This window comes from Chroicocephalus ridibundus, chromosome 10 (assembly GCF_963924245.1).
Source record: "Chroicocephalus ridibundus chromosome 10, bChrRid1.1, whole genome shotgun sequence".
Lineage (NCBI taxonomy): Eukaryota > Metazoa > Chordata > Aves > Charadriiformes > Laridae > Chroicocephalus > Chroicocephalus ridibundus.
The window spans coordinates 3611505-3623899 of record NC_086293.1 but is presented as its reverse complement, the minus strand read 5'-3'; positions in this window follow the sequence as shown (position 1 = coordinate 3623899).

Sequence of the window (12395 nt, the reverse complement as noted above, 5' to 3'; positions counted from 1 at the left end):
CAAAGCCTAATAAAAATCCATAGAAATTCTGGCTGATGGCAGAGCAGGACTACAAAAAATTAGATTTTTTTCTAAGGTTCTGACATGCTTTTTCTACACCATAGTATGTCCAAAACCCAAACAAAATGAGGTGTTTAAACAAAGTGTAATAGAGCTGCAGAACTCCTCTCTGAAGAAAACAAAACAAAACCAAAAAAAAAAAAAACAACAACAAATTTGTGGAAGTAGTCTTTCAAAAGAGGAGACCTCTGTATCTTGTGTACCTAAATCTTACATTCTTCCCTAGTCATCTGCCACTGGCCTCTGATGAAGATACAGTGTTAAGTTAAATAGTCCCTTTGTCTCACCCAATGGAATACGTTCTAAATTCTAGCCATAAATTATACATTCAAAATTTAAGCAGGAACAGTTCTATTAACCTATGTTTATTTCACTCCATAAATTAATCTTTTCTGACAGACAACACTTGTAACCTTGCATGAAATAAAAGCCTGTTTTAGGATTTAATGCACCTGTGTGATTTGAAGCATAAATATTCATTGTAGCAAAATTCATATACACTCCTGACCGAATTGCTCGTTATAGCAAGAGTCAGGTATGGCGAAGTGGGCAGTGAGATCTGGGCTCTCCATATTGCCGAGTTCACAGAGAACTGTCTGCAACCAACACGCCAGTGAAGCAGCTGAGGTCAGAGTGTAACAAGTACATTACTTTCACACGCAGAGGGCATAATGGATAACTGCATTCAAGAAAACATTACTACTTTTGCTAGGCTCATCAGTTGAACAAAAAGCTGTGAAATATGCTCTGATCTAGTTATAATATTATTTAATTTCCGATTCTCATAGTTGGCTGAATCGGTACCTGGATTACAAAGCACAACAACATAGAGGGCCGCCTGCAGTGTTAACAGAGCCGCCAGAGGTGTTTCAAGTGTCTCAATCTTCATTCTAACACTAAGAAAACACCTCACCAACGTCATCTTCACAGTTACAATTAATGTGCTGGTATGTAGTTATATCATAGTTGACATAATTTACAAACTTTTTCTTTTTTACAGCTTGGTAGATTTTCAAATACACACTTCACTAAAAAAAAAAAAAATCAGCTCAGATTTGGAGTCTAACATTCATACTAAAAGAAAGTGCTTCTTAAATGAGCTTGGACACAATGGAAGTTATTGAATTCTCGGAGGCATGAAAGGATTTATATATGTTTTCTAAATCATCTAACACACTGCAGTTCAGAGCCCAAGAGGTTTCTAAGCACTATTGGAATAATAATAATAGTTAGAGCAAAGAAATTTGGTTGAGTTTAACACAAACTAATATTTTCCTCCTCTTCAGACTGCAGAAAGCCATACACCCAAAGGAAGACACGTACCTCCTCTGCCAATAAAAGAGGGTGTCCGTTTCTGTTTTATTATTGCCTCGTATGTGGTTAGGTTTTTTGGTCAAACATTGCCATCCAGTGGCAGGAAGAACGGTGGTATAAACACCAACTAAGAAATCCTGGCCATTTTTCCAGTACCATCTGGCCTCAAAATGACAAGGGCAAATAACGACTTTATTTTGTTTCACACTACCACATAAACTTCTGATTTTACATGAGACAGCACAAAGATTATGCAGGCACAAAAGCTCCTAGCTAGAAGCACCTTATCCGAGCAAATGTTGAGCTGAAAGGCATTTCTTAAATCTTCCTTGTTGTTTAAGCTCAGGTAGTAGTTTCCTGGTACTAGTCCAACGCTTACGGTAGCTTAGAGTCTGTCCCAGCTTACAGTCAAAGCTGGAAATACCAAATGAACACTTGATCACTAGAAGCAGACGGAGAAATCCTTCTCAGCTATTAACAAGTCTTCCCAGAAAAGATCAGTCTCAACCTGACAGCTTGGAAAGCACAACCTTTGAAATTTCAGCTGCTCTGAAACATTTACAATTATATTCAATTCTGAACACTCTGCCAAGAACATTAGCCGTTTTCTTTCCCCTGGGACTTATCTTTTCCTACCGTCCATGCCCTGAGAAAACAAGGGACTAGAGGAAATGGGTTGCTCAGCTCTTGCTAAGGTCTTGAGGATGCGCTATGACCAGAGTCCTTACAGTAGCTGCTTTTAGCACCATCAGAGTCACAGAACGTGCTGGACTTCACCCACCTTGCCCACCCTTTAACCCATAGCAGTAGATTTCTTTCTGATGGCTCAGGTTCTACCGTTCAACTATGTCTCAGCCCACCTTGCAGTTTAGCCACTTTCCAACTGTGGCTGTAACAACAAGTCTAGTTCAGCCTTTTACCCTGCAGGAAAACTTCCCTTGGAACATCTAACCAGCCACTTGTTAGAGGGACTCCAACCAGCTTCTTTATAAAACAAAAAAAAAATAGGAAAAGAAAGAAAAAAACGCAAGAGTACATTCTCCTTAACATATAGAGTCACGTCTTGTTGGTACATTTTCAGGAGATGAGACTGTTAATTAGAAACTGAAAAAAAAATACACAAGCTTTAAAATTCCCAGAAGTTCTGCAAGAGTTGCTAACCTTTTACCAGAATCCTCTAATTATTCTCGTTATCATTGTTAAGAAAAGATCACAGGGACAGAAAAATTTGCATCTAATCTCTCACAACAGGGCTCCCAATCACAGCACCACACCCAGGAACAGCCACACTAGAGACATCAAATCTCTCATTCTGGTTTGGGTTTTTTGTTTACAGATCTTTTGGAGTTGTGAGATCCAATGTTTGAGGCTAATAATTTAAGCTTTATTACTGCCTCGTCTTTCCCAGCATACACCTCTTGTTTAGCAATCTGAATGCCATTTAGAATCCTTAAAATTATTTGTTACATATTCATTAAAATTATTCATTATTTTCATTAGATGAAAAAAGTGCTGATCAGCTGCAGAGGGAGGGCTTATTTCTTAAGTAGGATAAGATTAAATTCCTTCCGTATCACAATACATTTACTGGGGCACTTTGCTGCTAAAATAAACAGTGGTTGGTTTTCCTTAGAAGGAATCCATTCTAAAAATAGCTGACAGAAAGGATAGTAAGCATTTGGTTTAAGCAGTAAGGTTTTCGTTTGTTGGGTTTGTTTTCCATGAAATCTCTCTATACACCGCGCATCCTAGCCATGCAGGATTTTTGCTTGGTTGTTATTTTAGTTCACAAAAAGAGAGAGTTACCATAAATTGAACTGGAACTCTTGTTTGATGGCAGTTTATCAAAATGTATGCAGAAAGATGACCTCTAAATAACAATACTAAAAATACATGTTCAAGGACCAAACACAGTGAAAAGTGGGTTTACACATTAAAATGAAAACTAGTTCCTTAGAACAATGCTCGCAGAGATAGATGCTGTCCTAGTAAAGCTCATACTTACACATTGCGGCGCGCGCACACACACGCAACAGAAGTGTAACTTTCCTTTTGGCGGGGGGCAGAGGGAGGGAAGAAAGGGAAACAGATGAACATGCATTCTGCTGAGTGCTTCTAAAAAGCTTCCTTTCTTTCACAACAGCCTGGGTATAGGAGTACAACCGCTTCACACATCTGGCAGCCCAGGAAAATCAATTGCTTTCCTCCAAATCTCTAGATCTCCACGAGTTTCACCAAGTCAGGCAGTTCCACTAACGCTGAACAGTGCCCCAGGGCAGGATGCAGGGCCCACGGCAGGGCGGGGGGGGGAGGTCGAGCTCCAGATAGATTTGGAAGACTGTAGAGAAGGTCTAGTCAAGTAGATGAGGTGACTTAAGAGATGATGTAAAACCACAATGCCAACACCACGTTTAATTTGTTTTTCACAGTTTCAGATCCACTAAACACATGCTGGTATAGGCAACTTAAAAATACTTTTTCTAGAGGGTTGGGTGGGGTTTTTTGTTGTTGGTTTGGTTTTGGTGTGGGTTTTTTTGCCAGCAGAGGCTGCTATTTCCTTTTAGTACAGAAAACACATGCAACAGTTGCATAGACACTAAAATACAGAGAATCAAGTATTGTGGAAATTTCTTGTTCTAACAAAATCAGTAACACTTGGAAGTTAAGGAAACAAGTAAGCACTTTACACTAAATCCTACTCGCCTCATCATCCTCAAATATTTTTCAGCAAAAACTCATCATTTCTGTTTATTTTGTTCAGGTCAAAGAATTTGAAAGTTACAATAAGCCTACAGCTGAATCTCATTCAACAAATATATTACATTCCTGTAATATTTAAAGGCTTTTCTACAATATTTATTGCCAAGATATTTATGCACCTCAGGAGAATAAGAGATGTTTTTTCTCAGCTCCTTGGCATGGCAAGAATGCTTGTGCATCTTTACGGATGGGGAAGGTCACAAAAACTTAATTTGGATGGGAAGAGCGTCTTTTCATCTTTTCATTTTTTCATCAGGGCCAAAATTTGGCAGCCTACAAGCTGATAAGGTGTGGTTCAGATTTCAAAAATAGATACTATCCTTAGACAAACCAGAACACAGACCGAAAACATTTTCATTTAAATAGCAGCTAGTCTGTCTAACGTTAGAAACCACTTTGATCTCGGGTAGATTTTTAAGAAATACAGACTTCTACAGCATTTAAGGTATGCTGGTCTATCTTGTTCTACCAAATCAAGATGCAATAAAAACATGAGAATTGTTTATAAAGCAGAAAAACCCATCTTCCCACATTTAACTTCTTTCCTTTTAATGACAGAACACAGATAGCCTTCAGAGAGAGGAATTCCTAACAGGCTTTCAGTGCTTTAACACAGTCTTTAGGTACAAAAACATGAATGTTAACAAGGGAAAGGACCCTTTAGCTTCCCTACACAGGAACATCAAAGCTAGGTTGGAATCTGTATGACGATACTTTTAAGAGGACTTCCTTTCAGTAGCAAAACCCTCAAAGATTCGGTGAACTTGACTTCATTTGCTCTTTTCAGCTCTTGAAAGACTCACAGAGCAAAGGACTTTTAGTCTACAGGGTGAAGTCAGTCAGAGCAACAATTGTCAGAATAAGACCTTTCAACTAGCTTTTCTTGCTTAATTTCTAGGATTTATCTGGCTTCTCCATTCCCACCAGACCTTTTACATTGTGTGTACTGACAGCAGATCCTCTGCATCAGTGGAGGAAACCAGCAGCAAAATAATCATATCCTCCAGCCTACGAAATTAGCATCCCACAAGGAACACCTATTACTGCGTCTACTGCAGAGGACACGTCTGTGTCCTGCAGATTGCGCCTGCTTCTCATTAGCCCAGACATCTGTTGGCTCTAGTCTTACCTTCCTCTTGAAACATTTACATCGACTGTCCACCTGCTCACTAGGAGTGTGAACTGTTTCGAATGGAAGAAAGTTGGGCTTATCTGTAAGTTTTATAGCAAACACATTATGTACTAAAATTAAAGTGGTACTGGCTCAAGCCTACAGCAACGGGTGTTCAGTGAAGACCAGTTAAGAGTATTCCTTTTCACTAGAGAGGCACACAGAGGTAAGCCCACTGGCCCGTGCAGAGAGGCACAGTGATGCGCGCACACAGAATGGCAGAGAAGAGAATGTTCCCATCAGAATTATCATCAGTTTTCCCAGACTGCTCTCCTGGTCTTAGAATTGATTCTGGGGTGGGGGGTGGGGGGAGCAAAATACACTTCAGAAAATTGTCAATGCTTGGAAAATAAAGCCTTAAGAAAAGCTAAACATAAGAGCATTTCTTATGATCCAAATATTACTTAGAGAGGAAACGGAGTAGTGACTACCATACTGAGCACATAGAAAAGGTAGAACGTGCTTGCAAAAACTGAACAGGAAGACATTTAAAATTAGGGGAGGATGGAGTTGAGATAGGGTGGGGGACAGGCAGGAAGAGATGCCCAAGACTTAGATCATAAACTATGTCCATAAGATACAACTATTTTCCAGGCATCAGATGAGCAGTTCAAAATACTTAGACTGAGCAGCTGCAAATTATCAATACTGTATTCATTATGCATGCTCTGTGGTCAGACTATCATATAAATCCACCATAATTAAGATTTTTCAATATTAGAATAACAATGTAATTGTTACTTTCCGGTTCAAGAAAGGCACTGTTGCCTGCATAGCAACCAACCATCCACTTGGGAATCATTAGTTGTTTAACTTTCGTGACTATTGGACAAAAAGAATCACACCACACTGGAGGAAGTAGTTAATTCATTGGCACATAGGGCTGCTTGCTCAGAGAGATCTCAACCACCTGGAGAATGAGCTGATGAAAAACTTGTGAGGTCAAGAAACAAAAATACGGAGTCTTGCACCTGGAATGAAACAGCATCACACAATAGAACATGCCGGAGGCCAGCTGCCTAGGTAGCAGCTTTGCAGAAAAGGACCTGGGGCCCATCAAATGCCAAGCTGAACGTAAGGCAGCACCATGCCTTTGAGGCAAAAAAGCCTTACCACATACTGGCCAGTATTAGCAAGAGCATGGCAGGCAGAACAAGCGAAGAGACTCTTATCCTCTAGTCAGTACTTGTGCTAGTACTGGCGTACTGTGTCCAGCTTGGGCTTCCTATTACAGAAATAACATTGAAAACCCACAATGAGTCAGTGAAGTGCCTCTACACATAAGATGCCCAAGATGATTAAGGCCTTAAGATGATTCGGGAACTGAAGAACGTGACTGACGACAAAGCTCTGTGTGCTGGATTTGTTTAGCCTAAAGATCAGAAGGTTAATGAGAGATTCAATTACTATTGTCAACTATCTAACAAGGTGTTAAAGAGAAAATACAGCCAGACCCTTCTCAGAGGTGCTCTACAAAAGGGTAGGAGGCAACAAACACACAGTGCAGCAAAGAAAATTTCAATTACACATAAGGAAAAAATATTCTTCATAACAGGAGTAGTCAAACACTGGAACAAGCGGCCAGAGATGCAGTGGAATTTTGTCATTAAAGATATTGGGGACAAACTTTTTATCAGGGCCTGTTGTGATAGGACAAGGGGTAATGGCTTTAAACTAAAAGAGGGTAGATTTAGACTAGATACAAGAAAGAAATTTTTTACATTGAAAGTCGTGAAACACTGGCCCAGGTTGCCCAGAGAAGCAGTAGATGCCCCATCCCAGAAACATTCAAGGTCAGGTTGGACGAGGCTCTGAGCAACCTGATCCAGTTGAAGATGTCCCTGCACATTGCAGAGGAGTTGCACTAGATGGCCTTTAAAGGTCCCTTTCCATTCTATGATATTCAAAACTTAACTGGACTTCCAGTTCAACTGGACTTCCTGATCCAGCTTCAGAGTTGGATCCAGATTTTGTATTGCCCCTGTTTTGAGTAAGGGATTGGGCCAAATGACCAGTTACGATCCCTTCCAACCTTAAATATTGTAGACTCATATAATAATTATCTTTCACATTCAATGTATGAATTCAAGGCCTTAAGCGCTCAATGGCAGCATTCTTCAGCAGAGCTGTTAGAAGTTAACTACTGGAAAGTCTTGGACAGTTTAGAAAGAAATAAAAACCAGAGGAATTTTTATAGCTTCTCAAAATGAAAAGGTCTACTTTATCAGTGTGATTTAATACTATATTACACTTAATGAATTATATTTTGGATGGCCAATGCACGGCATGATCTTTGTGTAAAATGCAGAAGCAAATCAGAAGCTGTCAGGAAGAAGGCAGGGAATTTGGCAGGCACAGTTCAGACTTCTGGCACATGAGAATAAGGCTGAAAGATTATGGAATAAACATTCAGCAAGATGTTTATGGCAAAATTATTAGAAGTAACGTGGGAATTTAGATGGCAAGATAATTATCAATGCAGGTTCCAAACTTAACACTTCATGGTTTGAAACAGGTGATCTTTGTAATTGAAAAATAGGATTATAAATAGTAACGTATGATTAATAACAATGATGTAATGTATTAATTCCTTAGCATTTTTGTTTCAGGCTCTCCCTACACTCACACACAGGTCATTATGTAGACCTATTTTCTGTTCACATTTGAAGGGTTCTTGTGCAGAAGTTCTAAGTGTGGATTTCTAAGTTTTCAGAAATATGCCAAATTGGACAACATCAAGTACAAAAACACACCTAACACCTAAACCAGGTCTCTCTCAGTAAAATCCTCATAGGAACGAAGATCTGGGGTTTTTTTTCCCCCATATGTAGTACTATCCACTACATAAGTAATAACCATCAACCTCTTCATTGACATTAGCAAGGCAAAAAGCAACTTTGTCCCTCTCCATTAGGATTTTACACAAATATAACCATGTCAATACCTGTACAATGAGAACAAAGCCTTACAATCTTTGGTCCAATTCAGAAGAGACAACTCTCTCACAAACACGTTTCCTGAGATTAGAGCAAATGTTTGAGAGACAGAGGTCCCTTCCAACCTCAACCACTCCATGATTTTGTGATCTTAAAAGAAAATCCATTTCTATTCTAAAATAGATAGGAAAATCATAACCTTTCCTTGCTCTTCTTTCACAAGAAGGATATTACAGAGCAGGGCAGAGCATTTCCAGGAAAACAAAACAAAACAACACAAGAGTTCTTTGTATTCTTACAATAACATGTAATACACATACAGCAGTAAGTGTCTTATTTGCTCCAACAAACCAAATTCCTGGAAGAAGTCAAACGGCCAGCAGAAGACAATTCAAATAACCCTTCTTTTCTGTCAGTGGCAGAAGTCTGTAGAAGTAACCCTAGTTGAACTCAGGATGTAGCTACAAATTCAAGTGAACTATTTGCACATAGATAATAAAGATAGAACTGCTCTGTTCTATTTTTTTAATTAAACAGGATAGCTTATAGCACTATTGCTGAAGTTTTCCAAATTATCCACTTAGTTCTAGAGCGGTTTACAAACCATAATTTTGTTTTAGATTGCTGCTTTTTCCTTCCAGTTTTGTACATGTCTGTATTGGAAACAGGACCCTTCGCACTGTGTTTCTAGCTTCTGTTGGAATTAAACTCAAAGAAATTTGTAAAAGTTGTGCGAGATTCGACAGAGTCTGTCACGTTTTATGCCAAGCCACACGGTGCTTGCTTGGGCATAAGTTTGCCCATATGAATTTTCCATTAATAAAAATTAAAAGAAGAAAAAAAGTTAAAGTTTGTTCCAAATAAAAACAAGCTTGAGATACTCCACAATTATAATAGCATCATAGCTAAATGCAAGTCAACACACAGTTGTTAAAATATAGTATAAATAAGAGTACAGCCTGTAAACCCTATGATTTAAGTTTCAATTTGACCAACCCAAATATGTCAGATAAAGCCCTTATCTTTGTGTAAAATAGTTCTGGAAAGATGCAAGTCAATTGGACAGTCCAGAGGAGAAAAATTAAAGTGTCCAAATGTCTCAGAATGATAACCTAAGATAGAAAAAATGGGTTGTTTAATGACGAAGCAGTGGCAGAATCCATCTCTAAAGAGAGGCAGAAAAAACTTTCTCATGCCCTCCATGATAAACAGGAGGGGTAACAATGGGCTTAACTGGTGGAAGAGAAACTTTTTAGGTCTCAAGAAATACTGTCTTATGCAATTTTGAAAATTCTGCCAAGACTTGCACCTGGAAAATCCTGCATGCAAAGCCTGACAGACACTGGGTACTGTGATGAAAACTGTAGTTACAGTACCATGGATTATTTAGCCTATCTTTTGCCAGAGTCTGGAAGTCGTTTACAGCAAGAGTTTATGCCTGTCTGGCCAGCAAGAAGTGAAGAAACTTAGAACTCATAGTCCTACTCTCTGCACACATTAAATCCTCCACCACTCGTGTCAGTCATATTGTTATACCTTTCCTCAGTGTCAGCACCAGTTTTTTGACTGGCTCACTAATGTGCAGTATCTGTGATATAAATATTTACATGTTCAATCCAAATTCTATCCGCATTAACCTACCATTAAAAAGGTACATATGCAGGTAGCAGAAACAGGCAGTAGACAGAGCAGTTCTGAAGACAGCAGAAATTTCAAAATAATTTCTTATCAAGCAGACTTCTGAGTTGTTTTTTGAAGTTTGGGAAGTTTTCCAAGAACTGTTGAAACTAATTCTGGAATTATTATTTCAAATAAGTAATACACAATATTTAAACCATTTTAAGAAGGATTTTTTTCAGATCTTCAAGAAATACTTCAGAAGTATGCTGTTTACTTCCTCAGAATAACATGGGCATTTTCCAAAGCCAACAAAATTCCAGGTTAAAGCCAGCTCTCATCAACAGTTCTGGATAACTGGATAATATTCTTCTCCCCACTCATCATCAAATCTTATAGAAGACCATCCTTCTTTTAAGCACTGTTAGCCAAACTTTTTGGCCTTAAAAAAATTATATGAAAATACACACCATCAGAGAATGCATTACCTTTTATTATTTTTTTTATATATATTTTATTTATTACCTATATTACATTTATAAGGCAGCTGTGGGAAAGGGAGCTCACAGAACGGCTTTCTGATGAGCAAGAGTGGCAATGCTGCCTGAAACTCTCACTACTGCATGGTGGGGTGCAGCTCCCACAGATTTGCAGAGGAATTCCAGAGTTCAGATTAGCAGCGAGTTCCAACCCTACTGACATCTCAATTGCCAGCTGCATAATATATATCCCTACAATAGTAACCAGACAGTAAAGATTACCGGATACTTGCAGTTCAATAGCCCATATGTTGGTCATCACTGCTCCAGAATTTCAAGCTAGGAGACCAATATCAGTTTACTGTTCTCAGTGACATGTTTTAATATCTCAAGCTCATAGATCTATTAAGAGTTAAAGAGTATATGAGTAATTCAGTATATTCACAATTCACTTGAATGTAAAGCTGCTTTCCTTTATTATCAGAAGGTATACACAATCTCTAAAAGAGGCCATATGAATAGAAATGTTTACCATGTTACTTGGCAAAATCAGTCTCTGAAGCAGTTCTTGGATCACTCCATAAAGAAGTGAATTATTGAGTTGTCACAACTAATTTCCATAAAAGACTGTATCAAAGATCAACCAACTTTTTATAAACTGCACTAGGAGGTGTTACTATTTCTTGAACTTGAAAGACCAAGTTGGCAAGAGGAATAATATGCCATTGTAAACAAGTAGCAGATGGTAATTTTTGTAATGCCTTGTTTAATTATGAGTAACCATGAACACAGAAAAACACAGTTAAACAAGAAAAAGCTACATTAAACAAAGGTCATGATCTCAATTCTATTTCACCCAAAAATATTTTCTAGGACAAACCAAAAGGAAAATAGAGTTCTTCATTTTTAGAAAGCAGCATTTATGTGCCAGCAATTAGCACTAGCTCTTCTTGTTGACATCTTCTAGTAAGCAGTTTCCGTGTGAACTTGTAAAAATTATTAGAACACTTAGTTACTTCCTCTCTTTATCCCAACAAGCCAACATACAACAGTTACACACCCCACCCCACACCCCTCCCAAAAAAAAGCACAGGTAACTGTAACACAGTTAAAGACAATGCCCATTTCCAAATGTGCAAACAAGTGATGCTTTGCAACTGCATGATTGCTTTTCCTTCTCTGATTCTCCATGTGCAAGATTAAAGGACTAAACAATCCCCAAAGTGTTTCCTTTTAGAAACGCTGTTAATTTTTCATTTCAATGACAAGTCCCCTCTTTCCCCTGCTCCCCAGCAAATAATCACTTTCAACTTGAGACAAATCCTTTCCCCCAAATGAAGAACAAAAATACTTTTAAAAGCAAACAAAACCCCTTATAATCAAGCTACAATCCCAATAAACAATATTAGATGTTATTCAGTATCAGGACAGTCAGATGCACCTTTCCGCACCATCTCACACCTGCACACACAAGTTTTGTTCACATTTTCTGCTCATAACTTGTACAGACACTCCCTGTTCAAACTGTCTCATCAAATCTTTCTAGTAACTTTTTGGAGACATCTTATTTGAGCTGTAGGGTGACAGCAACAGAGCGCACCAAAAGGTGAACCTTACCTAGCCCCCCTATCTCAACAGTGTTGTGTAAAGCTAAAAGGGCCAATTTTAAGGACCCCATTGCATTTTCTTACCACTGCTCTCTACAGATATCTGCTTTCATTCCCTTTCCCTTGCATTCCTCTTCCTTTGTTGCACAGATCATTGTCCTGAAGGGTCTAAAAAAAGGTCACTCCCTCAAAGGCTCCTTCACCTCTGCTTGTAGCACTTCTCCCCAGCTGCAGCACATCATACAATTTAATCCTATCTGGGGGTGCAGTTAAATCTTTGTTAAGACCTTACTGGCTAAAGCAGCACATAAATGCAGTGTTTTAGGATCCAACTATCCTTCACCCAATCTCACTTTCTGGAGGTATTCTGGTATTTTAGAAACCAAAGCAGTTGCTACCCAGTCAGCTGAAAATGAAACACAAAAGAATGATTAGCACCATCCTGGCACAG